At 47.2% G+C, this 27,212-nt stretch overlaps 2 protein-coding genes across 3 annotated transcripts in view; both read left to right on the top strand.

Moving 5' to 3' along the window:
- Nucleotides 1–27,212, top strand: part of LOC118370908 (protein sidekick-2-like) — a 668,753-nt gene that overhangs the window by 100,850 nt on the left and 540,691 nt on the right. The window lies entirely within an intron of this gene.
- LOC127909544 (uncharacterized) overlaps nt 1–27,212 on the top strand; it is a 347,658-nt gene that overhangs the window by 3,177 nt on the left and 317,269 nt on the right. Inside the window, exon 2 of one of the 2 annotated variants that reach the window (XR_008071814.1) lies at nt 717–1,060. The exons of the other annotated variant lie outside the window; for it this stretch is intronic. The gene's annotated coding sequence lies outside the window, so the exon portion shown is untranslated. Of the gene's footprint in view, nt 1–716; nt 1,061–27,212 lie in introns of those variants that run through there. 2 annotated transcript variants of the gene reach the window in all.

Genomic DNA, 27,212 nt, shown 5'->3' with positions numbered 1-27,212 from the left:
GACGACTCATTGCGAGCTCACAGAACAGGGCTCCGGGCAGCCGAGCGGAAATGGAGGAAAACTCGCCTCCCTGCGGACCTGGCATCCTTTCACTCCCTCCTCTCTACATTTTCCTCCTCTGTCTCTGCTGCTAAAGCCATTTTCTACCACTCTAAATTCCAAGCATCTGCCTCTAACCCTAGGAAGCTCTTTGCCACCTTCTCCTCCCTCCTGAATCCTCCTCCCCCTCCCCCCCTCCTCCATCTCTGCAGATGACTTCGTCAACCATTTTGAAAAGAAGGTCGACGACATCCGATCCTCGTTTGCTAAGTCAAACGGCACCGCTGGTTCTGCTCACACTGCCCTACCCTGTGCTCTGACCTCTTTCTCCCCTCTCTCTCCAGATGAAATCTTGCGTCTTGTGACGGCCGGCCGCCCAACAACCTGCCCGCTTGACCCTATCCCCTCCTCTCTTCTCCAGACCATTTCCGGAGACCTTCTCCCTTACCTCACCTCGCTCATCAACTCATCCCTGACCGCTGGCTACGTCCCTCCCGTCTTCAAGAGAGCGAGAGTTGCACCCCTTCTGAAAAAACCTACACTCGATCCCTCCGAATTCAACAACTACAGACCAGTATCCCTTCTTTCTTTTCTCTCCAAAACTCTTGAACGTGCCGTCCTTGGCCAGCTCTCCCGCTATCTCTCTCTGAATGACCTTCTTGATCCAAATCAGTCAGGTTTCAAGACTAGTCATTCAACTGAGACTGCTCTTCTCTGTATCACGGAGGCGCTCCGCACTGCTAAAGCTAACTCTCTCTCCTCTGCTCTCATCCTTCTAGACCTATCGGCTGCCTTCGATACTGTGAACCATCAGATCCTCCACTCCACCCTCTCCGAGTTGGGCATCTCCGGCGCGGCCCACGCTTGGATTGCGTCCTACCTGACAGGTCGCTCCTACCAGGTGGCGTGGTGAGAATCTGTCTCCTCACCACGCGCTCTCACCACTGGTGTCCCCCAGGGCTCTGTTCTAGGCCCTCTCCTATTCTCGCTATACACCAAGTCACTTGGCTCTGTCATAACCTCACATGGTCTCTCCTATCATTGCTATGCAGATGACACACAATTAATCTTCTCCTTTCCCCCTTCTGATGACCAGGTGGCGAATCGCATCTCTGCATGTCTGGCAGACATATCAGTGTGGATGACGGATCACCACCTCAAGCTCAACCTCGGCAAGACGGAGCTGCTCTTCCTCCCGGGAAGGACTGCCCGTTCCATGATCTCGCCATCACGGTTGACAACTCCATTGTGTCCTCCTCCCAGAGCGCTAAGAACCTTGGCGTGATCCTGGACAACACCCTGTCGTTCTCAACTAACATCAAGGCGGTGGCCCGTTCCTGTAGGTTCATGCTCTACAACATCCGCAGAGTACGACCCTGCCTCACACAGGAAGCGGCGCAGGTCCTAATCCAGGCACTTGTCATCTCCCGTCTGGATTACTGCAACTCGCTGTTGGCTGGGCTCCTGCCTGTGCCATTAAACCCCTACAACTCATCCAGAACGCCGCAGCCCGTCTGGTGTTCAACCTTCCCAAGTTTTCTCACGTCACCCCGCTCCTCCGCTCTCTCCACTGGCTTCCAGTTGAAGCTCGCATCCGCTACAAGACCATGGTGCTTGCCTACGGAGCTGTGAGGGGAACGGCACCTCAGTACCTCCAGGCTCTGATCAGGCCCTACACCCAAACAAGGGCACTGCGTTCATCCACCTCTGGCCTGCTCGCCTCCCTACCACTGAGGAAGTACAGTTCCCGCTCAGCCCAGTCAAAACTGTTCGCTGCTCTGGCCCCCCAATGGTGGAACAAACTCCCTCACGACGCCAGGACAGCGGAGTCAATCACCACCTTCCGGAGACACCTGAAACCCCACCTCTTTAAGGAATACCTAGGATAGGATAAGTAATCCTTCTCACCCCCCCCTCCCTTTAAGATTTAGATGCACTATTGTAAAGTGACTGTTCTACTGGATGTCATAAGGTGAATGCACCAATTTGTAAGTCGCTCTGGATAAGAGCGTCTGCTAAATGACTTAAATGTAAATGTAGTTCTTTACTAAATCCCAGACAACCATGTGAGGTGAGTTCTTTACTTAGTCTGAGACAATCATATGAGGGGAGTTCTTTACTAAACCCTAGACAACCATATGAGGGGAGTTCTTTACTAAATCCCAGACAACCATGTGAGGTGAGTTCTTTACTTAGTCTGAGACAACCATGTGAGGGGAGTTCTTTAATATTTTCTGACCTTTATTAATCAATCAAGTACAAGGGAGGAGCGAAAACCCACAAACACTCGGCCCTCCGTGGAATGAGTGTAAAACGTGCCCTAGAGTCTCTACAGTGACCTTTGAACTCCAGGGTCCTGACCACTGACCTCGGAACCCTCTGCCAGACCTACTGCCCTGAACCTCTTGTACTCACAGTGATACTACTTGGCATAAATGAACACACGTCCATCCCCCACTAATAAACAACACAGATGGATCCAAATATCAATGAATCCAAACAAGCTGAATTTGGTGATTTTTAAGTATTTCAGAACTTAAGACGATTCCTTTGTCAAAACCCAGCTGTTAAATAAAGCCTGACACTAGCACAGTGAAGAAGTGGGTTATCTGGCTGAGAAAGAAAGATGGAATAACAGTCTGTTCATGGAGAGGGCCCCTTGAGTAAGAAAGCAAGAAGAAGAAGAAGAAAGGTGAGAGGGGGATGGAGGATGATGCGAAGAATGAGAGGAAAGTGAGATGATGGAGAGGCCAGAGGGACTGTAGGGGAGGCCAGGGGGGCTGGATGGGAGGCCGGAGGGACTGGAGGGGAGGCCAGGGGGGCTGTAGGGGAGGCCCGGAGGGACTGGAGGGGAGGCCAGGGGGGCTGGATGGGAGGCCGGAGGGGCTGGATGGGAGGCCGGAGGGGCTGGTAGGGAGGCCGGAGGGACTGGAGGGGAGGCCGGAGGGACTGGAGGGGAGGCCAGGAATCTCATGAGGAAGAGGCAGGCTGGGGCTGAGATGGTGAGGGATGCTGGGTCTGGGGCAGCAGGGGTAGGGAGGGAGGGATGCTGGGTCTGGGGCAGCAGGGGTAGGGAGGGAGGGATGCTGGGTCTGGGGCAGCAGGGGTAGGGAGGGAGGGAGGCTGGATCTGGGGAGTAGGGAAGCATGTGGACAGGGCCAAATGAAATCTAATCAAAGTTTATTTTTCCCGTGCGCCGAATACAACAGGTGTAGACATTACAGTGAAATGCTTACTAACCAACAGTGCAATTTCTATAAAACTACACAAAAAAACGGTATTAGTTTAATTAGGTAAGGTAATTAGGTAAGTAGAGAATTAAAAACAACAGTAAAAAGACAGTAACAAATAACAGTAGCGAGGCTATACACAGTAGCCAGGCTATAACAGTAGCAAGGCTATAACAGTAGCGAGGCTATAACAGTAGCGAGGCTATACACAGTAGCCAGGCTATAACAGTAGCAAGACTATAACAGTAGCGAGTCTATAACAGTAGCGAGGCTATAACAGTAGCGAGGCTATACACAGTAGCGAGGCTATAACAGTAGCGAGGCTATAACAGTAGCGAAGCTATATACAGGCACCAGTTCGTCGGGCTGATTGAGGTAGTATGTACATTTAGATATGGTTAATTCAAGTGACTATGCATATATGATAACCAGAGAGTAGCAGTAGCGTAAAAGAGGGGTTGGCAGGTGATGGAACAGTCAAAGTAGGCCATCCCTGAGTTAGATAAAAGACTCTGGATGGATAAAACCCATTTTGGCATGGACATTTCCATTGAGGACTTCACCATTTTTAAAGTAGTCAACTGGGTGGGACTTCCCATTGGTTAAAGGAGGAACACATAATTCCATCCAGGTCATCAGAAGGAATCAGCCAATGAATTATTCTGTACTCATGAGTAAACATTCCTTAACTGCAGGTGGCAGTAAATCACAAACCCTGGCTCTCAGAGACGCCATAACGGGACATATTTAAAGATGATATCTCTTTCATTCTCAATGTTTACCAACAGGTAATTACTCGTTGGTAAAGTGTCTATCATCCTTGAGCTCCGACTTCCCACAAATCAAATCAAATCAAATCAAATCAAATCAAATTTATTTATATAGCCCTTCGTACATCAGCTGATATCTCAAAGTGCTGTACAGAAACCCAGCCTAAAACCCCAAACAGCAAACAATGCAGGTGTAAAAGCACGGTGGCTAGGAAAAACTCCCTAGAAAGGCCAAAACCTAGGAAGAAACCTAGAGAGGAACCGGGCTATGTGGGGTGGCCAGTCCTCTTCTGGCTGTGCCGGGTAGAGATTATAACAGAACATGACCAAGATGTTCAAATGTTCATAAATGACCAGCATGGTCGAATAATAATAAGGCAGAACAGTTGAAACTGGAGCAGCAGCAGTCAGGTGGAATGGGGACAGCAAGGAGCCATCATGTCAGGTAGTCCTGGGGCACTGTCCTGGGCTCAGGTCCTCCGAGAGAGAGAAAGAAAGAGAGAATTAGAGAGCATATGTGGGGTGGCCAGTCCTCTTTTGGCTGTGCGGGTGGAGATTATAACAGAACGTGGCCAAGATTTTCAAATGTTCATAAATGACCCAGCATGGTTGAATAATAGTAAGGCAGAACAGTTGAAACTGGAGCAGCAGCATGGCCAGGTGGACTGGGGACAGCAAGGAGTCATCATGTCAGGTAGTCCTGGGACATGGTCCTAGGGCCCAGGCCAGTTGAAACTGGAGCAGCAGCATGGCCAGGTGGACTGGGGACAGCAAGGAGTCATCATGTCAGGTAGTCCTGGGGCATGGTCCTGGGGCTCAGGTCCTCCGAGAGAGAGAAAGAAAGAGAGAAGGAGAGAATTAGAGAACGCACACTTAGATTCACACAGGACACCGAATAGGACAGGAGAAGTACTCCAGATATAACAAACTGACCCTAGCCCCCCGACACATAAACTACTGCAGCATAAATACTGGAGGCTGAGACAGGAGGGGTCAGGAGAACTGTGGCCCCATCCGAGGACACACCCCGGACAGGGCCAAACAGGAAGGATATAACCCCACCCACTTTGCCAAAGCACAGCCCCCACACCACTAGAGGGATATCTTCAACCACCAACTCACCATCCTGAGACAAGGCCGAGTATAGCCCACAAAGATCTCCCGCCACGGTACAACCCAAGGGGGGCAACCCAGACAGGCCGACCACAACAGTGAATCAACCCACCCAGGTGACGCACCCCCAGGGACGGCACGAGAGAGCCCCAGCAAGCCAGTGACTCAGCCCCCCGTAACAGGGTTAGAGGCAGAGAATCCCAGTGGAAAGAGGGGAACCGGCCAGGCAGAGACAGCAAGGGCGGTTCGTTGCTCCAGAGCCTTTCCGTTCACCTTCCCACTCCTGGGCCAGACTACACTCAATCATATGACCCACTGAAGAGATGAGTCTTCAGTAAAGACTTAAAGGTTGAGACCGAGTTTGCGTCTCTGACATGGGTAGGCAGACCGTTCCATAAAAATGGAGCTCTATAGGAGAAAGCCCTGCCTCCAGCTGTTTGCTTAGAAATTCTAGGGACAATTAGGAGGCCTGCGTCTTGTGACCGTAGCGTACGTGTAGGTATGTACGGCAGGACCAAATCAGAGAGGTAGGTAGGAGCAAGCCCATGTAATGCTTTGTAGGTTAGCAGTAAAACCTTGAAATCAGCCCTTGCTTTGACAGGAAGCCAGTGTAGAGAGGCTAGCACTGGAGTAATATGATCAAATTTTTTGGTTCTAGTCAGGATTCTAGCAGCCGTATTTAGCACTAACTGAAGTTTATTTAGTGCTTTATCCGGGTAGCCGGAAAATAGAGCATTGCAGTAGTCTAACCTAGAAGTGACAAAAGCATGGATTAATTTTTCTGCATCATTTTGGACAGAAAGTTTCTGATTTTTGCAATGTTACGTAGATGGAAAAAGCTGTCCTCGAAATGGTCTTGATATGTTCTTCAAAAGAGAGATCAGGGTCCAGAGTAACGCCGAGGTCCTTCACAGTTTTATTTGAGACGACTGTACAACCATTAAGATTAATTGTCAGATTCAACAGAAGATCTCTTTGTTTCTTGGGACCTAGAACAAGCATCTCTGTTTTGTCCGAGTTTAATAGTAGAAAGTTTGCAGCCATCCACTTCCTTATGTCTATCTAACTCGTTCTCTATTTAACCACTTGGTTACAAACGCAGCACTAGCCATGGTATAGTTCATCTGTCTCATCCCTGGCCTTTGCTATTTTACATGGCAATGATTGTGGAGAAAAGCCCGACCAACCAATGTGCGGGGCACTGGTTGGTCGGGCTAACTGAGGTAGTATGGGGCACACAATGCAAATAGTCCGGGGAGCCATTTGATGAACCGTTCAGGAGTCTTTTGGCGTGGGGGTAAAAACTGAAGCATTTTTGTCCTAGACTTGGCACTCCGGTGCCGTCTCCAGACACTAGGAGCGCCGCCTCTGGGTGAGCAGTTTCCTGTTTGCTTATTTCCTTATACAGTTGACTGAGTGAGGTCTTTACCGTCTCTGGTGGTAAATAAACAGTCACGAAAAGTATAGCTGAAAACTCTCAAGGCAGGTAGCGTGGCCTGCAAATTATCACAAGATACTCTACTTCAGGCGAGCCAAATCTAGAGACTTCCTTAGATTTCGTGCACCAGTTGTTGTTTACAAATATGCACAGACCACCCCGTCTCGTTTTACCGGAGTGTGCTGTTCTTTCTTGCCGGTGCAGCTTATATCCCACTACCTGAATATCCATGTCATCATTCAGCCACTATTCCGTGAAACATAAGATATTACAGTTTTTGATGTCCCGTTTGTAGGACATCCGAGATCGTACCTTGTCTAATTTATTGTCCAATGATTGCACGTTGGCGAGTAATATTGACTGTAATGGCAGCTTCCCACTCGCCTTCTGCGGATCCTTACGAGGCACCCTGTGTCTTCTGTACCTGCATCTCTTCCTCTTGCAAATAACTGGGATCTTGACCTTGTCGGGTGTTCAGAGAATGTCCTGTGCAACCCTTTGTCTAGTCTGAGGTGAATGATCGCTGTCCTGATATCCAGAAGCTCTTTTTTCCTGTAAGATACGGTTGCAGATACATTATTTACAAAATAATTTACAAATAAAGCCCAGCCAAGACAGTGCACATGACTTAAACAGGCTTGACCCTGTACCCTGGCCCAGCAGGCTTGTACAAACCCCTCAAGGGGGCTGAATTAACCATTGGTGAGCCATGGAGAGTCAGCAGCACTCTGACTGCTACAACACACCCTCAGGGAAAATTATATTGGACTAATGACTTATTCTCACATGCTGACAGAACACAACTGATATTCTCTCTGCGATTTGACACTGGTGGTGAGACAGGAAGCTGTTGTGATTCATCGAGATGCTGTGACTCATATAGCTGTTGTGATTCATGAAGCTATTGTAATTCATACAGTTGTTGTGATTCATATAGCTGTTGTGATTCATATAGCTGTTGTGATTCATATAGCTGTTGTGTTTCATATAGATGTTGTTAGGTGGTGAGAGGGTGGGGTGGTGAGGTGGTGGGGTGGTGAGGTGGTGAGAGGGTGGGGTGGTGAAGTGGTGGGGTGGTGAGGTGGTGAGAGGGTGGGGTGGTGAGGTGGTGAGAGGGTGGGGCGGTGAGGTGGTGGAGTGGTAAGGTGGTAAGGTGGTGAGAGGGTGGGGTGGTGAGGTGGTGAAAAGGTGGGGTGGTGAGAGTGTGGGGTGGTGAGGTGGTGAAAGGGTGGGGTGGTGGGGTGGTAAGGTGGTGAGAGGGTGAGATGGTGGGGTGGTGAGGTGGTGAGAGGATGGGGTGGTGAGGTGGTGAGAGGGTGGGGGGGTGAGGTGGTGAGAGGGTGGGTGGTGAGTTGGTGAGAGGGTGGGGTGGTGAGGTGGTGAGAGGGTGAGGTAGTGAAAGGGTGGTGAGGTGGTGAAAGGGTGGGGTGGTAAGGTGGTGAGAGGGTGAGATGGTGGGGTGGTGAGGTGGTAAGAGGGTGGGGTGGTGAGAGGGTGGGGTGGTGAGAGGGTGGGGTGGTGAGATGGTGAGAGGGTGGGTGGTGAGGTGGTGAGAGGATGGGGTGGTGAGGTGGTGAGAGGGTGGGGTGGTGAGGTGGTGAGAGGGTGGGTGATGAGTTGGTGAGAGGGTGGGGTGGTGAGGTGGTGAGAGGATGGGGTGGTGAAGTGGTTCTGTCTGCCCTCATCCAGGCACATTCCCCTTAACACAACACATCCCCATGGTCCAGTCACATTCCCCTTAACACAACACATCCCCATGGTCCAGTCACATTCCCCTTAACACAACACATCCCCATGGTCCAGTCACATTCCCCTTAACACAACACATCCCCATGGTCCAGTCGCATTCCCCTTAACACAACACATCCCCATGGTCCAGTCTCCTTAACACAACACATCCCCATGGTCCAGTCGCATTCCCCTTAACACAACACATCCCCATGGTCCAGTCGCATTCCCCTTAACACAACACATCCCCATGGTCCAGTCGCATTCCCCTTAACACAACACATCCCCATGGTCCAGTCACATTCCCCTTAACACAACACATCCCCATGGTCCAGTCTCCTTAACACAACACATCCCCATGGTCCAGTCGCATTCCCCTTAACACAACACTTCCCCCATGGTCCAGTCACATTCCCCTTACCACAACACATCCCCATGGTCCAGTCACATTCCCCTTAACACAACACATCCCCATGGTCCAGTCACATTCCCCTTAACACAACACATCCCCATGGTCCAGTCTCCTTAACACAACACATCCCCATGGTCCAGTCGCATTCCCCTTAACACAACACATCCCCATGGTCCAGTCACATTCCCCTTAACACAACACATCCCCATGGTCCAGTCACATTCCCCTTAACACAACACATCCCCATGGTCCAGTCACATTCCCCTTAACACAACACATCCCCATGGTCCAGTCACATTCCCCTTAACAAAACACATCCCCATGGTCCAGTCACATTCCCCTTAACACAACACATCCCCATGGTCCAGTCACATTCTCCTTAACACAACACATCCCCATGGTCCAGTCACATTCCCCTTAACACAACACATCCCCATGGTCCAGTCACATTCCCTTAACACAACACATCCCCATGGTCCAGTCGCATTCCCCTTAACACAACACATCCCCATGGTCCAGTCGCATTCCCCTTAACACAACACATCCCCATGGTCCAGTCGCATTCCCCTTAACACAACACATCCCCATGGTCCAGTCACATTCTCCTTAACACAACACATCCCCCATGGTCCAGTCACATTCTCCTTAACACAACACATCCCCATGGTCCAGTCGCATTCCCCTTAACACAACACATCCCCATGGTCCAGTCGCATTCCCCTTAACACAACACTTCCCCATGGTCCAGTCACATTCCCCTTACCACAACACATCCCCATGGTCCAGTCACATTCCCCTTAACACAACACATCCCCATGGTCCAGTCACATTCCCCTTAACACAACACATCCCCATGGTCCAGTCTCCCTTAACACAACACATCCCCATGGTCCAGTCGCATTCCCCTTAACACAACACATCCCCATGGTCCAGTCACATTCCCCTTAACACAACACATCCCCATGGTCCAGTCACATTCCCCTTACCACAACACATCCCCATGGTCCAGTCACATTCCCTTAACACAACACATCCCCATGGTCCAGTCACATTCCCTTAACACAACACATCCCCATGGTCCAGTCTCCCTTAACACAACACATCCCCATGGTCCAGTCGCATTCCCCTTAACACAACACATCCCCATGGTCCAGTCACATTCCCCTTAACACAACACATCCCCATGGTCCAGTCACATTCCCCTTAACACAACACATCCCCATGGTCCAGTCACATTCCCCTTAACACAACACATCCCCATGGTCCAGTCACATTCCCCTTAACAAAACACATCCCCATGGTCCAGTCACATTCCCCTTAACACAACACATCCCCATGGTCCAGTCACATTCTCCTTAACACAACACATCCCCATGGTCCAGTCACATTCCCCTTAACACAACACATCCCCATGGTCCAGTCGCATTCCCCTTAACACAACACATCCCCATGGTCCAGTCGCATTCCCCTTAACACAACACATCCCCATGGTCCAGTCGCATTCCCCTTAACACAACACATCCCCATGGTCCAGTCGCATTCCCCTTAACACAACACATCCCCATGGTCCAGTCACATTCTCCTTAACACAACACATCCCCATGGTCCAGTCACATTCTCCTTAACACAACACATCCCCATGGTCCAGTCGCATTCCCCTTAACACAACACATCCCCATGGTCCAGTCGCATTCCCCTTAACACAACACTTCCCCCATGGTCCAGTCACATTCCCCTTACCACAACACATCCCCATGGTCCAGTCACATTCCCCTTAACACAACACATCCCCATGGTCCAGTCACATTCCCCTTAACACAACACATCCCCATGGTCCAGTCTCCTTAACACAACACATCCCCATGGTCCAGTCGCATTCCCCTTAACACAACACATCCCCATGGTCCAGTCACATTCCCCTTAACACAACACATCCCCATGGTCCAGTCACATTCCCCTTAACACAACACATCCCCATGGTCCAGTCACATTCCCTTAACACAACACATCCCCATGGTCCAGTCACATTCCCTTAACAAAACACATCCCCATGGTCCAGTCACATTCCCTTAACACAACACATCCCCATGGTCCAGTCACATTCTCCTTAACACAACACATCCCCATGGTCCAGTCACATTCCCCTTAACACAACACATCCCCATGGTCCAGTCGCATTCCCCTTAACACAACACATCCCCATGGTCCAGTCGCATTCCTTAACACAACACATCCCCATGGTCCAGTCGCATTCCCCTTAACACAACACATCCCCATGGTCCAGTCGCATTCCCCTTAACACAACACATCCCCATGGTCCAGTCACATTCTCCTTAACACAACACATCCCCATGGTGCAGTCACATTCTCCTTAACACAACACATCCCCATGGTCCAGTCGCATTCCCCTTAACACAACACATCCCCATGGTCCAGTCGCATTCCCCTTAACACAACACATCCCCATGGTACAGTCACATTCCCCTTAACACAACACATCCCCATGGTCCAGTCACATTCCCCTTAACACAACACATCCCCATGGTCCAGTCACATTCCCCTTAACACAACACATCCCCATGGTCCAGTCGCATTCCCCTTAACACAACACATCCCCATGGTCCAGTCTCCTTAACACAACACATCCCCATGGTCCAGTCGCATTCCCCTTAACACAACACATCCCCATGGTCCAGTCGCATTCCCCTTAACACAACACATCCCCATGGTCCAGTCACATTCTCCTTAACACAACACATCCCCATGGTCCAGTCACATTCTCCTTAACACAACACATCCCCATGGTCCAGTCACATTCCCCTTAACACAACACATCCCCATGGTCCAGTCGCATTCCCCTTAACACAACACATCCCCATGGTCCAGTCACATTCCCCTTAACACAACACATCCCCATGGTCCAGTCACATTCCCCTTAACACAACACATCCCCATGGTCCAGTCGCATTCCCCTTAACACAACACATCCCCATGGTCCAGTCATATTCCCCTTAACACAACACATCCCCATGGTCCAGTCACATTCCCCTTAACACAACACATCCCCATGGTCCAGTCTCCTTAAAACAACACATCCCCATGGTCCAGTCTCCTTAACACAACACATCCCCATGGTCCAGTCACATTCCCCTTAACACAACACATCCCCATGGTCCAGTCTCCTTAACACAACACATCCCCATGGTCCAGTCGCATTCCCCTTAACACAACACATCTCCATGGTCCAGTCACATTCCCCTTAACACAACACATCCCCATGGTCCAGTCTCCTTAAAACAACACATCCCCATGGTCCAGTCTCCTTAACACAACACATCCCCATGGTCCAGTCACATTCCCCTTAACACAACACATCCCCATGGTCCAGTCTCCTTAACACAACACATCCCCATGGTCCAGTCGCATTCCCCTTAACACAACACATCCCCATGGTCCAGTCGCATTCCCCTTAACACAACACATCCCCATGGTCCAGTCTCCTTAACACAACACATCCCCATGGTCCAGTCACATTCCCCTTAACACAACACATCCCCATGGTCCAGTCACATTCCCTTAACACAACACATCCCCATGGTCCAGTCACATTCCCTTAACACAACACATCCCCATGGTCCAGTCACATTCCCTTAACACAACACATCCCCATGGTCCAGTCGCATTCCCCTTAACACAACACATCCCCATGGTCCAGTCTCCTTAACACAACACATCCCCCATGGTCCAGTCGCATTCCCCTTAACACAACACATCCCCATGGTCCAGTCGCATTCCCCTTAACACAAAACATCCCCATGGTCCAGTCTCCTTAACACAAAACATTCCCATGGTCCAGTCTCCTTAACACAACACATCCCCATGGTCCAGTCGCATTCCCTTAACACAACACATCCCCATGGTCCAGTCTCCTTAACACAAAACATTCCCATGGTCCAGTCTCCTTAACACAACACATCCCCATGGTCCAGTCGCATTCCCCTTAACACAACACATCCCCATGGTCCAGTCGCATTCCCCTTAACACAACACACCCCCATGGTCCAGTCACATTCCCCTTAACACAACACATCCCCATGGTCCAGTCGCATTCCCCTTAACACAAAACATCCCCATGGTCCAGTCTCCTTAACACAAAACATTCCCATGGTCCAGTCTCCTTAACACAACACATCCCCATGGTCCAGTCACATTCCCCTTAACACAACACATCCCCATGGTCCAGTCGCATTCCCCTTAACACAACACATCCCCATGGTCCAGTCACATTCCCCTTAACACAACACATCCCCATGGTCCAGTCACATTCCCCTTAACACAACACATCCCCATGGTCCAGTCTCCTTAAAACAACACATCCCCATGGTCCAGTCTCCTTAACACAACACATCCCCATGGTCCAGTCACATTCCCCTTAACACAACACATCCCCATGGTCCAGTCTCCTTAACACAACACATCCCCATGGTCCAGTCGCATTCCCCTTAACACAACACATCCCCATGGTCCAGTCACATTCCCCTTAACACAACACATCCCCATGGTCCAGTCTCCTTAAAACAACACATCCCCATGGTCCAGTCTCCTTAACACAACACATCCCCATGGTCCAGTCACATTCCCCTTAACACAACACATCCCCATGGTCCAGTCTCCTTAACACAACACATCCCCATGGTCCAGTCGCATTCCCCTTAACACAACACATCCCCATGGTCCAGTCGCATTCCCCTTAACACAACACATCCCCATGGTCCAGTCTCCTTAACACAACACATCCCCCATGGTCCAGTCACATTCCCCTTAACACAACACATCCCCATGGTCCAGTCACATTCCCCTTAACACAACACATCCCCATGGTCCAGTCACATTCCCCTTAACACAACACATCCCCATGGTCCAGTCACATTCCCCTTAACACAACACATCCCCATGGTCCAGTCGCATTCCCCTTAACACAACACATCCCCATGGTCCAGTCTCCTTAACACAACACACCCCCCATGGTCCAGTCGCATTCCCCTTAACACAACACATCCCCATGGTCCAGTCACATTCCCCTTAACACAACACATCCCCATGGTCCAGTCACATTCCCCTTAACACAACACATCCCCATGGTCCAGTCTCCTTAAAACAACACATCCCCATGGTCCAGTCTCCTTAACACAACACATCCCCATGGTCCAGTCACATTCCCTTAACACAACACATCCCCATGGTCCAGTCTCCTTAACACAACACATCCCCATGGTCCAGTCGCATTCCCCTTAACACAACACATCCCCATGGTCCAGTCACATTCCCTTAACACAACACATCCCCATGGTCCAGTCTCCTTAAAACAACACATCCCCATGGTCCAGTCTCCTTAACACAACACATCCCCATGGTCCAGTCACATTCCCCTTAACACAACACATCCCCATGGTCCAGTCTCCTTAACACAACACATCCCCATGGTCCAGTCGCATTCCCCTTAACACAACACATCCCCATGGTCCAGTCGCATTCCCCTTAACACAACACATCCCCATGGTCCAGTCTCCTTAACACAACACATCCCCCATGGTCCAGTCACATTCCCCTTAACACAACACATCCCCGTGGTCCAGTCACATTCCCCTTAACACAACACATCCCCATGGTCCAGTCACATTCCCCTTAACACAACACATCCCCATGGTCCAGTCACATTCCCCTTAACACAACACATCCCCATGGTCCAGTCGCATTCCCCTTAACACAACACATCCCCATGGTCCAGTCTCCTTAACACAACACATCCCCCATGGTCCAGTCGCATTCCCCTTAACACAACACATCCCCATGGTCCAGTCGCATTCCCCTTAACACAAAACATCCCCATGGTCCAGTCTCTTTAACACAAAACATTCCCATGGTCCAGTCTCCTTAACACAACACATCCCCATGGTCCAGTCGCATTCCCCTTAACACAACACATCCCCATGGTCCAGTCTCCTTAACACAAAACATTCCCATGGTCCAGTCTCCTTAACACAACACATCCCCATGGTCCAGTCGCATTCCCCTTAACACAACACATCCCCATGGTCCAGTCGCATTCCCCTTAACACAACACACCCCCATGGTCCAGTCACATTCCCCTTAACACAACACATCCCCATGGTCCAGTCGCATTCCCCTTAACACAAAACATCCCCATGGTCCAGTCTCCTTAACACAAAACATTCCCATGGTCCAGTCTCCTTAACACAACACATCCCCATGGTCCAGTCGCATTCCCATTAACACAAAACATCCCCATGGTCCCGTCTCCTAAACACAAAACATCCCCATGGTCCAGTCTCCTTAACACAACAAATCAAATCAAATGTATTTGGTCACATGCGCCGAATAGAACAGGTGTAGGTAGACCTTACATTAAAATTCTTACTTACAAGCCCTTAACCAACTGTCACGCCCTGACCTTAGAGAGCCGTTTTATTTCTCTATTTGGTTTGGTCAGGGTGTGATTTGGGGTGGGCATTCTATGTTGTTTGTTTCTATGTTTTGGCCGGGTATGGTTCTCAATTTCCTTTTGGTAGTTGTGGGTTGTTGTCTTCGTTAGTGCATGTATAGCCTTACGGAGGTTCACTTTAGTTTTTGTTGTATTATTATTTTGTTGGTGACATTTGCAAATAAAGAAAAATGTACGCTCACAACGCTGCACCTTGGTCCATTCCATACGACGATTGTGACACCAACAATGCAGTTTTAAGAAAAAATAAGTGTTATATTAAAAAATGTAAAATAAAAGTAACAAATGATTAAACAGCAGCAGTAAAATAACAATAGCGAGGCTATATACAGGGGGTACCGTTATCGGGGCACCGGTTGGTTTGTCGAGGTAATTGAGATAGTATGTACATGTAGGTAGAGTTGAAGTGACGATGCACAGATAATAAACAGCAGCAGCCTGACTCCACTCCTGTGTTGTGTTGGCTGTGTGCTTAGTGTAGTTGTCCTGTTGGATGGGGAACATTCGCTCCAGTCTGAGGTCCTGAGTGCCCCAGAACAGGTTTTCATCAAGGATCTCTCTGTACTTTGCTCCCTTCATCTTTCCCTCAATCCTGACTAGTCTCCCAGTCCCTGAAAAACATCCTCACAGCATGATTCTGCCACCACCATGCTTCACCGTAGGGATGGTGCCAGGTTTCCTCAAGACGTAACGCTTGGCATTCAGGCCAGAGAGTTCAATCTTGGTTTCATCAGAGCAGAGAATATTGCTTCCCGTTGTCTGAGTCATTTAGGTGCCTTTTGGCAAACTCCTAGCGGGCTGTCATGTCACTTTTACTGAGGAGTGGCTTCTTTCTTTCCACTCTACCATAAAGGCCTGATTGGTGGAGTGCTGCAGAGATGTTTTCCTTCTGGAAGGTTCTCCCATCTCCACAGAGGAACTCTAGAACTCTGTCAGAGTGACTATCGAATTCTTACCATTCTCCCCCGATCGCTCAGTTTGGCCGTGCAGCCAGCTTTAGGAAGAATCTTGATGGTTCCAAACTTCTTCCATTTAAGAATGATGCAGGCCACTGTGTTCTTTGGGATCTTCAATGCTGCAGAATGTTTTTGGTATCCTTCCACAGACACAATCTTGTGTCTGAGCTCTACGGACAATTGCTTTGACATCAAGGCTTGGTTTTTGCTCTGACATGCACTGTCAACTGTGGGACCTTATATAGACAGGTGTGTGCCTTTCCAAATCATATCAAATCAATTGAATTTACCACAGGTCGGCTCCAATCAAGTTGTAGAAACATCTCAAAGATGATCAGTGCAAACAGGATGCACCTGAGCTTAATTTCGTCTCATAGCAAAGGGTCTGAATACTTATATAAATAAGGTATTTCTGTTTCAAGTTTTTATACATTTGCAAAGATTTATAAAAACCTGAATTTGCTTTGTCATTATGGGGTATTGTGTGTAGATTGATGAGAAAAATGTATATTTTAAAACATTTTTAACAAAATGTGCAAAAAGTCAAGGGGTCTGAATACTTTCCAAATGCATGCTTTTTTAGGTCATATCGCCGAGTAGTGTCACTTAACATGTCTAGTACTGAACGAATGGGAACATGTCTGTCTAGAAGGACTTGGTATTGGCATGTGTGGATGCTGGTTGAGGTCTTTGCTGAAAGGCTAAAAGGATGGTTGACTTGATGGAGTAAAGCGATAGAGAAATGGGCCTGATTAATATCACAGGGTTGACGGTGTGTGAAAGATTAATTAGTAGCAGAAAGAAAACTGTGGTTAGCACTGACAGTCTATATCAAAAAAGCCGGGCCGGAGCTGAAAGGATATAATTATTCACTTCTCCTCAGGAGGAGAGATGTTTTTTTCTCTCTCTCCCTCTCTCTTGTCTCTCGTTGCACATTTATATCTTAGATAAATGGTCTGCTTCACTGGGCTCTGTTTTATAACTGAATAACAATGTTAATCCGTGAAGGCTTTCTTCTCTGCTGGTTGCTTTGTAATGTTTTGCCGACCTGAGCACCTCACTGCCTGAATCACTTCAACATAGCCTCTCTCTCTCTCTCTCTCTCTCTCTCTCTCTCTCTCTCTCTCTCTCTCTCTCTCTCTCTCTCTCTCTCTCTCTCTCTCCCCCCTCACTCTCTGTCTCTCTGCCTCTCTCTCTCTCTCTCTCTCTCACTCTCACTCTCTCTCTCACTCTCACTCACTTTCTCTCACTCACTCTCACTCTCACTCTTACTCTCACTCTCTCTCTCTCACTCTCCTCACTCTCGCTTCCCCTCTCGGCCTTACGCTCTATCATTCTCTCTCCCTCCCTCTCCTTTTTCTCTTGCTCTCCTTCTCTCCCTCTCTATCCCTCTATCTCTACTTCCCTCACTCTCCCTCCTCAACCTCTCTCTTTCTCTGCCTCCCTCCCTCCCTCCCTCCCTCCCCTCCCTCCCTCCCTCCCTCCCTCCCTCTATCTGACAGGGTTAATATGGAAACATGGCGTTGTGGTCATTCACATGTCATTCTCCAAAACAAAGGCTGTGATGTTTAAATTACACTTTGTTGATTGAGCTTGTGTTTATAAGTGCTTCCTATTGAAAGTGAGCACTTGTCAGAAACATTCCAAACAACCCCTGATAACCGTCCTGGCAGGAAACGAGACACCCAGGATTTGACTGAATCTCCTACAGACAGACAGCCAGTGCAAGAAAAGGTTTTGTTTGACCGTGAAGTGAAGACATGTATTTATAACCGCACCAACCTATCCTAGTTTCAATTTGGCAGATGTCTTGTTTCAATTAGTAGGAGTCAGATTGAACTGTCTGCTTCTCCTTAAACTCACAGCTACTTGATGTTTCACCCTGACTGTTGAAGAGAGCAAGAACCAATTTAACAGAATATCTGCCTCTCCTTAAACTCACAGCTACTTGATGTTGCACCCTGACTGTTGAAGAGAGCAAGAACCAATTTAACAGAATATCTGCCTCTCCTTAAACTCACAGCTACTTGATGTTGCACCCTGACTGTTGAAGAGAGCAAGAACCAATTTAACAGAATATCTGCCTCTCCTTAAACTCACAGCTACTTGATGTTTCACCCTGACTGTTGAAGAGAGCAAGAACCAATTTAACAGAATATATGCCTCTCCTTAAACTCACAGCTACTTGATGTTTCACCCTGACTGTTGAAGAGAGCAAGAACCAATTTAACAGAATATCTGCCTCTCCTTAAACTCACAGCTACTTGATGTTTCACCCTGACTGTTGAAGAGAGCAAGAACCAATTTAACAGAATATCTGCCTCTCCTTAAACTCACAGCTACTTGATGTTTCACCCTGACTGTTGAAGAGAGCAAGAACCAATTTAACAGAATATCTGCCTCTCCTTAAACTCACAGCTACTTGATGTTTCACCCTGACTGTTGAAGAGAGCAAGAACCAATTTAACAGAATATCTGCCTCTCCTTAAACTCACAGCTACTTGATGTTTCACCCTGACTGTTGAAGAGAGCAGGAACTGATTCATCAGAATATCTGCCTCTCCTTAAACTCACAGCTACTTGATGTTTCACCCTGAATGTTGAAGAGAGCAAGAACTGATTCATAAGAATGTATGCCTCTCCTTAAACTCACAGCTACTTGCTGTTTCACCTTGACTCTTAAAGATAGCAGGAACTGATTCATCAGAATTATCCCTTCCTCCTTTCATGTTTGCTCTCTCAATCCTCTCATTTGCTCTATTTCTCTCTCCTACAAATCCCAATCTCTCCTTCTATTGCTCATTCTCAATCTCCATATCTCTCTCTCACTCTCCAACCTCCCCTCTCATTTTTTCTCTCCTTTTCCCTCGCCCCCCTCCACCAACCCACCTTCTTGCCTCATTTCTTTTGAAGGTTCAATGCAGCTGTTTTTATGTCAACATCAAATAATTTCTGGGTAACAATTAACTAACTTACTGTGAATGTTTTTAATTAATTAAGTGGAGCCAGTTCAGAAAGGAAAGCAGAGTGTCCCGCCTCAGGCTGACACATCAGGCCTTACCTTATTTGGTGGTCTATTTAAGCTGACTGGGCCTGCCTTCTCATCCTGCTGCCACTTCCTGTTACTGCTACTATGCACTGGCTTCTTGCTCCCTCCACCACCCCAGTCTCCAATTGGTTCTGTGTTCCTGCCGGTCCTGCCAGGGGATTGGTATACCTTACTGCACTCACTGCCTGTAGGATATTTTATATAGTCACTTTGCTTGGGCAGTGAGCTACCCTGAAGGAGCAGAGTTTATATTGCCAAGACTTGCATCATTCATTGCTTAATAAATGGTTTAACATTTTTCCAAGTGCAGTTTTCTTTCTGAAAAAACGGTGAAAAAGAAACAAAAATTGCTTCTTATCAAATATCAATTTCTTAAGCAATAATTTCAGAGAAAACATCACCGCCACCATCACTTAGAGAAAATATCAGCACCACCATCACTTAGAGAAAACATCATGGCCATGACTAAGAGAAAACTTCATGGCCACCATCACTGAGAGAAAACATCATGGACACCATCACTTAGAAAAAAAATCATGGACACCTTCACTTAGAGAAAACATCATGGACAGCATCACTTAGAGAAAAAAATCATGGCCACAATTATTTAGAGAAAAATTATGGACACCATCACTTAGAGAAAAACATGATGGACACCATCACTTAGAGAAAACATCATGGCCACTATCACTTAGAGAAAACATCATGGCCACTATCACTTAGAGAAAACATCATGGACACCATCACTTAGAGAAAAAAAATCATGGACACCTTCACTTAGAGAAAACATCATGGACAGCATCACTTAGAGAAAAAAATCGTGGGCACCATCACCGAGAGAAAACATCATGGCCACAATTATTTAGAGAAAAACATAATGGACACCATCACTTAGAGAAAACATCATGGGCACCATCACTTAGAGAAAAACACAATGGACACCATCACTTAGAGAAAACATCATGGTCACCATCACTTAGAGACAACATCATGACCACCATCACTTAGAGAAAACATAATGGCCACGACTAAGAGAAAACATCATGGCCACAACTTAGAGATCTGCTTTGTGTGTAACCTTAACATACTCTAGACCTATAGAAATTGCACCATTGTTTATATGACAGTCACACAGTGACTCAGAGCTTGCTGGCTCGTACACACACACACACACACACACACACACACACACACACACACACACACACACACACACACACACACACACACACACACACACACACACACACACACACTCCAAGCAGAGTGGTTTAAAGGGTTTAACTCTAACACGAAAATAAGAGAGAGAGAGAGAGAGAGGATAAAGAACAGGCTCATTCTGGAATCACCAGACATTAGTTGTGGAAGGCAACATGCCTTGTATTTCAATCTGGCCGAGAGAAAGGGGCTTGTGCTCGTTTCATGTGTCAAGCACTATGTAGTGTAGCCTGACAAATCCAATTGATGTCTCTATTTAGCTGCATGAGAGAGAGAGAGAGAGAGAGCGCAAAGACAGCTATTAAACAGCATTAACACGCTGGCTCTGTTCAAACAAACCTCAAGCCTGAGAACAGCCTTTAAGAGTGTTTTAATCCTGTAAACAAGAATTCGGTTTTAAACCTGTAACCACACGGAATTAACGCTGTAACTACATGGAGTTAATGCTTCACAAACAGACGTTTATCCATAATACGTTGAATTTCAAAGTGAAACTTGTTGTGTAGAGACCCCCCTATACATCAATTTACAGAAATTCTCTTAATAAAACTATTATGCACAGAATTATAGATACACTTCTCCTTAACGCAACCGCTGTGTCAGATTTTTTTTTTTAATTACGGAAAAAGCAAACCATGCAATAATCTGAGTACGGCGCTCAGAGACCAAAACAACCCAAACAGATATCCGCCATGTTGTGTAGTCAACAGAAGTCAGAAATAGCATTATAAATATTCACTTACCTTTGATGATCTTCATCAGAATGCACTCCCAGTAATCCCAATTCCACAATAACTGTTTGTTTTGTTTGATAATGTCCATCATTTATGTCCAAATACCTCCTTTTTGTTTGCGCGTTTAGCCCAGTATTCCAAATTCATGACGCACGATCACTAGGAGCAGACGAAAAGTCAAAAAGTTCCGTTACAGTCCGTAGAAACATGTCAAACGATGGATAGAATCAATCTTTAGGATGTTTTTAACATAAATCTTCATTAATGTTCCAACCCGAGAATTCCTTTGTCTTCAGAAATGCAATGGAACTCAAGCTAACTCTCACGTGAACGCTCGTCACCAGCTCGTGGCTCTCTGGCAGACCTCTGACCCATTCCCCTCTCATTCTCCCCCACCTCACAGTATAAGCATCAAACAAGGTTCTAAAGACTGTTGACATATAGTGGAAGCCGTATGAAGTGCAATTTGACCCCATAGACACTGTGTATTCGATAGGCCAAGAGTTGAAAAACTACAAACCTCAGATTTCCTACTTCCTGGTTGGATTATTTTCTCCGTTTTTTCTGCCATATGAGTTCTGTAATACTCACAGACATCATTCAAACAGAGTGTTTTCTATCCAATAATAATAATATGCACACATTAGCAACTGGGCCTGAGTAGCAGGCAGTTTACTCTGTGCACCTTATTCATACAAGCTACTCAATACTGCCCCCAGCCCAAAGAAGTTAACATATGTTTTCCATGTCAATAATGCGCTTGAATTTAATTGAGAGAGAGAGAGAGACAGAGAAAAAGATAGGGTGAACAGGGCACAGCTTTCTCCATTGGTAGCCTAGTGTAGAGCCTGTAGAGTCTTTCAGGGCTGCAGGGAAAACAGCTGACTGAGGAGAAATGGAATCAGTGGGATTAGGCTGCCTTGTTGAGCTCAGAATGGATTCAGCCCAACCCAACCCACCGCCCACACACACACCCTACCTATAAATGCTGTATCTTGCCAACAACACTTGCCTTGCTTTTAACTGTCATATTATACCATCACTCCTTCCGTCCATTGCTCTAACAGTCCTACCAGATCACTGTAGCACACTCTACATTGTACTGTCAGCATACCAGCCTCTACATCGTACTGTCAGCCAACCAGCATACACATTGTACTGTCAGCCTACCATCCTCTACATCTTACTGTCAGCCTACCACGCTCTACATCGTACTGTCAGCCTACCATCCTCTACATCTTACTGTCAGCCTACCACTCTCTACATTGTACTGTCAGCATACCACCCTCTACATCGTACTGTCAGCATACCACCCTCTACATTGTACTGTCAGCATACCACCCTCTACATCGTACTGTCAGTCTATCAGCCTCTACATCGTACTATCAGTCTATCAGCCCCTACATCATACTGTCAGTCTACCACCTTCTACATTGTACTATCAGTCTATCAGCCTCTACATCATACTGTCAGTCTACCACCCTCTCCATCATACTGTCAGCGTACCAGCCTCTACATCACTTCTCCCCATCTTACCTACTGTTGTTTCAACATGTTTTTACCAAGACAATTTAAAATCCAGGGTTACTCCAAGCAGGTTAGTTACCTCAACTTGCTCAATTTCCACATTATTCATTTCAATACGTATTTGTGGTTTAGGGTTTAGTGAATGATTTGTCCCAAATAGAATGCGTTTAGTCATAGAAATATTTAGGACTAATTTATTGCTTGCAACACATTCCAAAATGAACTGCAGCTCTTTGTTAAGTGTTGCAGTGATTTCAGTCACTGTAGTAGCTGTTGTGTATAGTGTTGAGTCATCCGCATACATAGGCACACTGGCTTTACTCAAAGCCAGTGGCATGTCGTTAGTAAAGATAGAAACAAGTAAAAGGGCCTAAACAGCCGCCCTGTGGAATTCCTGATTCCACCTGAATTATGTTGGAGAGGCTTCCGTTAAAGAACACCCTCTGTTTTCTGTTAGACAGGTAACTCTTTATCCACAATAAAGGAGGGGATATGAAGGGGACAACTGTGACTAACACATCAAACATCAGGCTTCTGCCCAGCTGCCCCCTAACTTGATTTGGCCAGGCGTCCCCAAACCAGGACTCTTCATGATGAACCCTCATAACACACTAGTATCTCTGTTTGATAGGTTATGTCCCAAATAGCACCCTGTCATCGTTAATGTGCAATACTTTTGACCAGGGCATGTAGTCCTCTGGTCAAAAGTAGTGCACTACATAGGGAATAGGGTGCCATTTTAGAAGCACCCATAGAGATAAGCACACTCTGGTGTCCAGGGTGGATAGGGTTATCATTGAGCTGGTACTATTATGCTATTAGGTGATTATAGGGCACCTGGCTCTCTAGTACACCCATGCCAGCTATCGAAAAGCCTTATATTTTACAAAGGACATAGCAGTGTGGGATGAGGGGAGATTATGTTTAATTCCAGGAACAATGGATGCTAACTACCGTAGTCTGAATCATCCTGTAGTTTCAGCTCGAGTCGTATACAGTCCATCAATGGTATTAATGGACTGTATAGAACTGTCTGTCTCAGTCTCAGCAATAATTATATAATACTATACTTAATGAGGAATTATTCTGAAACACCTTTTTCCTCTGTTACTAAGACATGGATAAAGCAGGGTTGTTTGCATTCCTTTCTTATGAAAATGCTTCTAATAAATGTCTTCCACCTTGGCACTGTAGAGAGATAATGGCATTGGATGTTGTTTTGACCTTGTTCTGAGAGGTATGCACACGGCTCTCTGATGCAAGTACTCCCTCCATGCAAGAGAACCCTGTCAATGTCATTTGGTCCACAGAGAATGGAATTAAATAAATGTTGATAATTTCTCATTATTGAATGTATGGAACTGTTGGGCGATTGACTTTTATGTTCACCATCAATAACAGCTAGGGTCATTTGATATTCCCTTTGAAAATAGAAATCACCTTGGACTGTCCAATGTTCTCTCATCTTATAACATAATAGTAAGCTCCTTGTCAATCTGTCAATATCTCAAGAACCTAATTGTGTCTATTTTAACCGAGTACGGTTGGTGCCTGCAGGGCATAAAGCTAATTATAGGGTGGGTAGTGTACGTGCTTGATTCGAGCACCATTTAGAGGCCTTTCCAGAGGACCGTTCAATGGGTACATTTCATCCCACTCCCTGGAAGGGTCCCCTGGGCATGGTAAAGCAAACCCCCTGCCTCCTCCGTCATGAGCAAGGAGGTCTCTCTATTACCCAGTCTCTCTCTCTCTCTTCTGACTTTTACCCAGTCTCTCTCTCTCTCTCTCTCTCTCTCTCTCTCTCTCTCTCTCTCTCTCTCTCTCTCTCTCTCTCTCTTTCTCTCTCTCTCTCTCTCTCTCTCTCTCTCTCTCTCTCTCTCTCTCTCTCTCTCTCTCTCTCTCTGAAGTGGTCTCTTCAGGGTGTAAATCAATCTGCAGAGGCTAGCTGCAATAAATCACTTGCTTATTGAAAGACATGCCGAAGTAAATTACTTTCTGGGGTAGAGAACACTACAACTTTAAACTCTGATTTTGTATCCCAGATTATACTATATTTCCTACCTAGTGCACTATTTTTGAACTGATCCCAATGGGGAATAGGGTGCCATTTAGGAGAGACTGCAGAGCAATGAAGGATTACTGTTAGTTCACTTTAGGGTCATGGATGGAGCACTACAGGTAAGTAGAGCAAATGTTGTACAGAAAGGAATAGAGAGAAGATGACTTAGAGCCGGTCTCACATGGCTCCCAGTTACCATTTCATCTGGCTCTGGGTAAGTAGAGAAAGGGCCCAAATCTCTCACTATCCTTTTAATGTTTGCAGATCTAAAGGGTCTGGATAGATATAATCAGTCTAGTGGATGAGCTTCCAACATATTGCTTCCACCTTACAGGTCTGTAAGCAATGAAGAGGTATGGCTAAAAGAAGGGTTAGGGAGTGAGTAGGGACTGGATAGGGCCCATATACTCATATTGCTCATATTGTTGAGTGGAGTAGTAGTATTGTTGAATCATACTGACAGCCCTCTCATCCATGAGTGATGTAGTAGTATTGTTGAATCTGATTGACAACACTCTTATCTACAGCAGAACATAACAATCTGCTCTAATTGCTATATTTTTTAATTGAGCTGAAAACAGGTTTGATTGAGCTGAACAGTGGAGACTGGAGAACATGATTGATTGAGCTGAACAATGGAGAATGGAGAGCAAGATTGATTGAGCTGAACTGTAGGGACTAAAGAGCAGGATGGATTAAGTTGAACAGTGGTGACTGGAGAACAGGGTTGATTGAGCTCAACAGTGGAGACCGGAGAGCAAGGTTGATTGAGCTGAAGAGTGGAGACTGGAGAGCAGGAGTGATGAAGCTGAACAGTGGAGACTGGAGAGCAAGGTTGGTTGAACTGAACAGTGGAGACTGGAAACCAGGGTTGATTGAGCTGAACAGTGGAGACTGGAGCAGGGTTGATTGAGCTGAACAGTGGAGACTGGAGAGCAGGGTTGATTGAGCTGAACAGTGCAGACTGGAGAGCAGGGTTGATTGAGCTGAACAGTGGAGACTGGAGAGCAGGGTTGATTGAGCTGAACAGTGGAGACTGGAGCAGGGTTGATTGAGCTCAACAGTGGAGACTGGAGAGCAGGGTTGATGAAGCTGAACAATGGAGAACGGAGAGCAGGAGTGATGAAGCTGAACAGTGCAGACTGGAAAACAGGATTGATTCAGCTGAACAGTGGAGACTGGAGCAGGGTTGATTGAGCTGAACAGTGGAGACTGGAGAGCAGGAGTGATGAAGCTGAACAGTGGAGACTGGAAACCAGGGTTGGTTGAGCTGAACAGTGGAGACTGGAGCAGGGTTGATTGAGCTGAACAGTGGAGACTGGAGAGCAGGGTTGATTGAGCTGAACAGTGCAGACTGGAGAGCAGGGTTGATTCAGCTCAACAGTGAAGACTGGAGCAGGGTTGATTGAGCTGAACAGTGGAGACTGGAGAGCAGGGTTGATTGAGCTGAACAGTGGAGACTGGAGCAGGGTTGATTGAGCTCAACAGTGGAGACTGGAAAGCAGATTTGATGAAGCTGAACAGTGCAGACTGGAGCAGGGTTGATTGAGCTGAACAGTGGAGACTGGAGAGCATGGTTGATTGAGCTGAACAGTGGAGACTGGATTGCAGGGTTGATTGAGCTGAACAGTGGAGACTGGAGCAGGGTTGCTTGAACTGAACAGTGGAGACTGGTGCGCAGGGTTGATGAAGCTGAACAATGTAGACTGGAGAGCAGGAGTGATGAAGTTGAACAGTGCAGACTGGAAAACAGGGTTGATTCAGCTCAACAGTGAAGACTGGAGCAGGGTTGATTGAGCTGAACAGTGGAGACTGGAGAGCAGGGTTGATGAAGCTGAACAATGGAGACTGGTGCGCAGGGTTGATTGAGCTGAACAGTGGAGACTGGAGAGCAGGGTTGATGAAGCTGAACAATGGAGACTGGAGAGCAGGAGTGATGAAGCTGAACAGTGCAGACTGGAAAACAGGGTTGATTCAGCTCAACAGTGGAGACTGGAGCAGGGTTGATTGAGCTGAACAGTGCAGACTGGAGAGCAGGGTTGATTGAGCTGAACAGTGGAGACTGGAGCAGGGTTGATTGAGCTGAACAGTGGAGACTGGAGCAGGGTTGATTGAGCTAAACAGTGGAGACTGAAGAGCAGGATAGATTGAGCTGAACAGTGGAGACTGGAGCGCAGGGTTGATGAAGCTGAACAGTGGAGACTGGAAAACAGGGTTCATTGAGCTGAACAGTGTAGACTGGAGCAGGGTTGATTGAGCTGAACAGTGGAGACTGGAGCAGGGTTGATTGAGCTGAACAGTGGAGACTGGAGCAGGGTTGATTGAGCTAAACAGTGGAGACTGAAGAGCAGGATAGATTGAGCTGAACAGTGGAGACTGGAGCGCAGGGTTGATGAAGCTGAACAGTGGAGACTGG

The sequence above is a fragment of the Oncorhynchus keta genome, chromosome 2, assembly GCF_023373465.1.
Source record: "Oncorhynchus keta strain PuntledgeMale-10-30-2019 chromosome 2, Oket_V2, whole genome shotgun sequence".
Classification (NCBI taxonomy): domain Eukaryota; kingdom Metazoa; phylum Chordata; class Actinopteri; order Salmoniformes; family Salmonidae; genus Oncorhynchus; species Oncorhynchus keta.
This window is presented reverse-complemented; position numbering and strand designations above follow the sequence as displayed.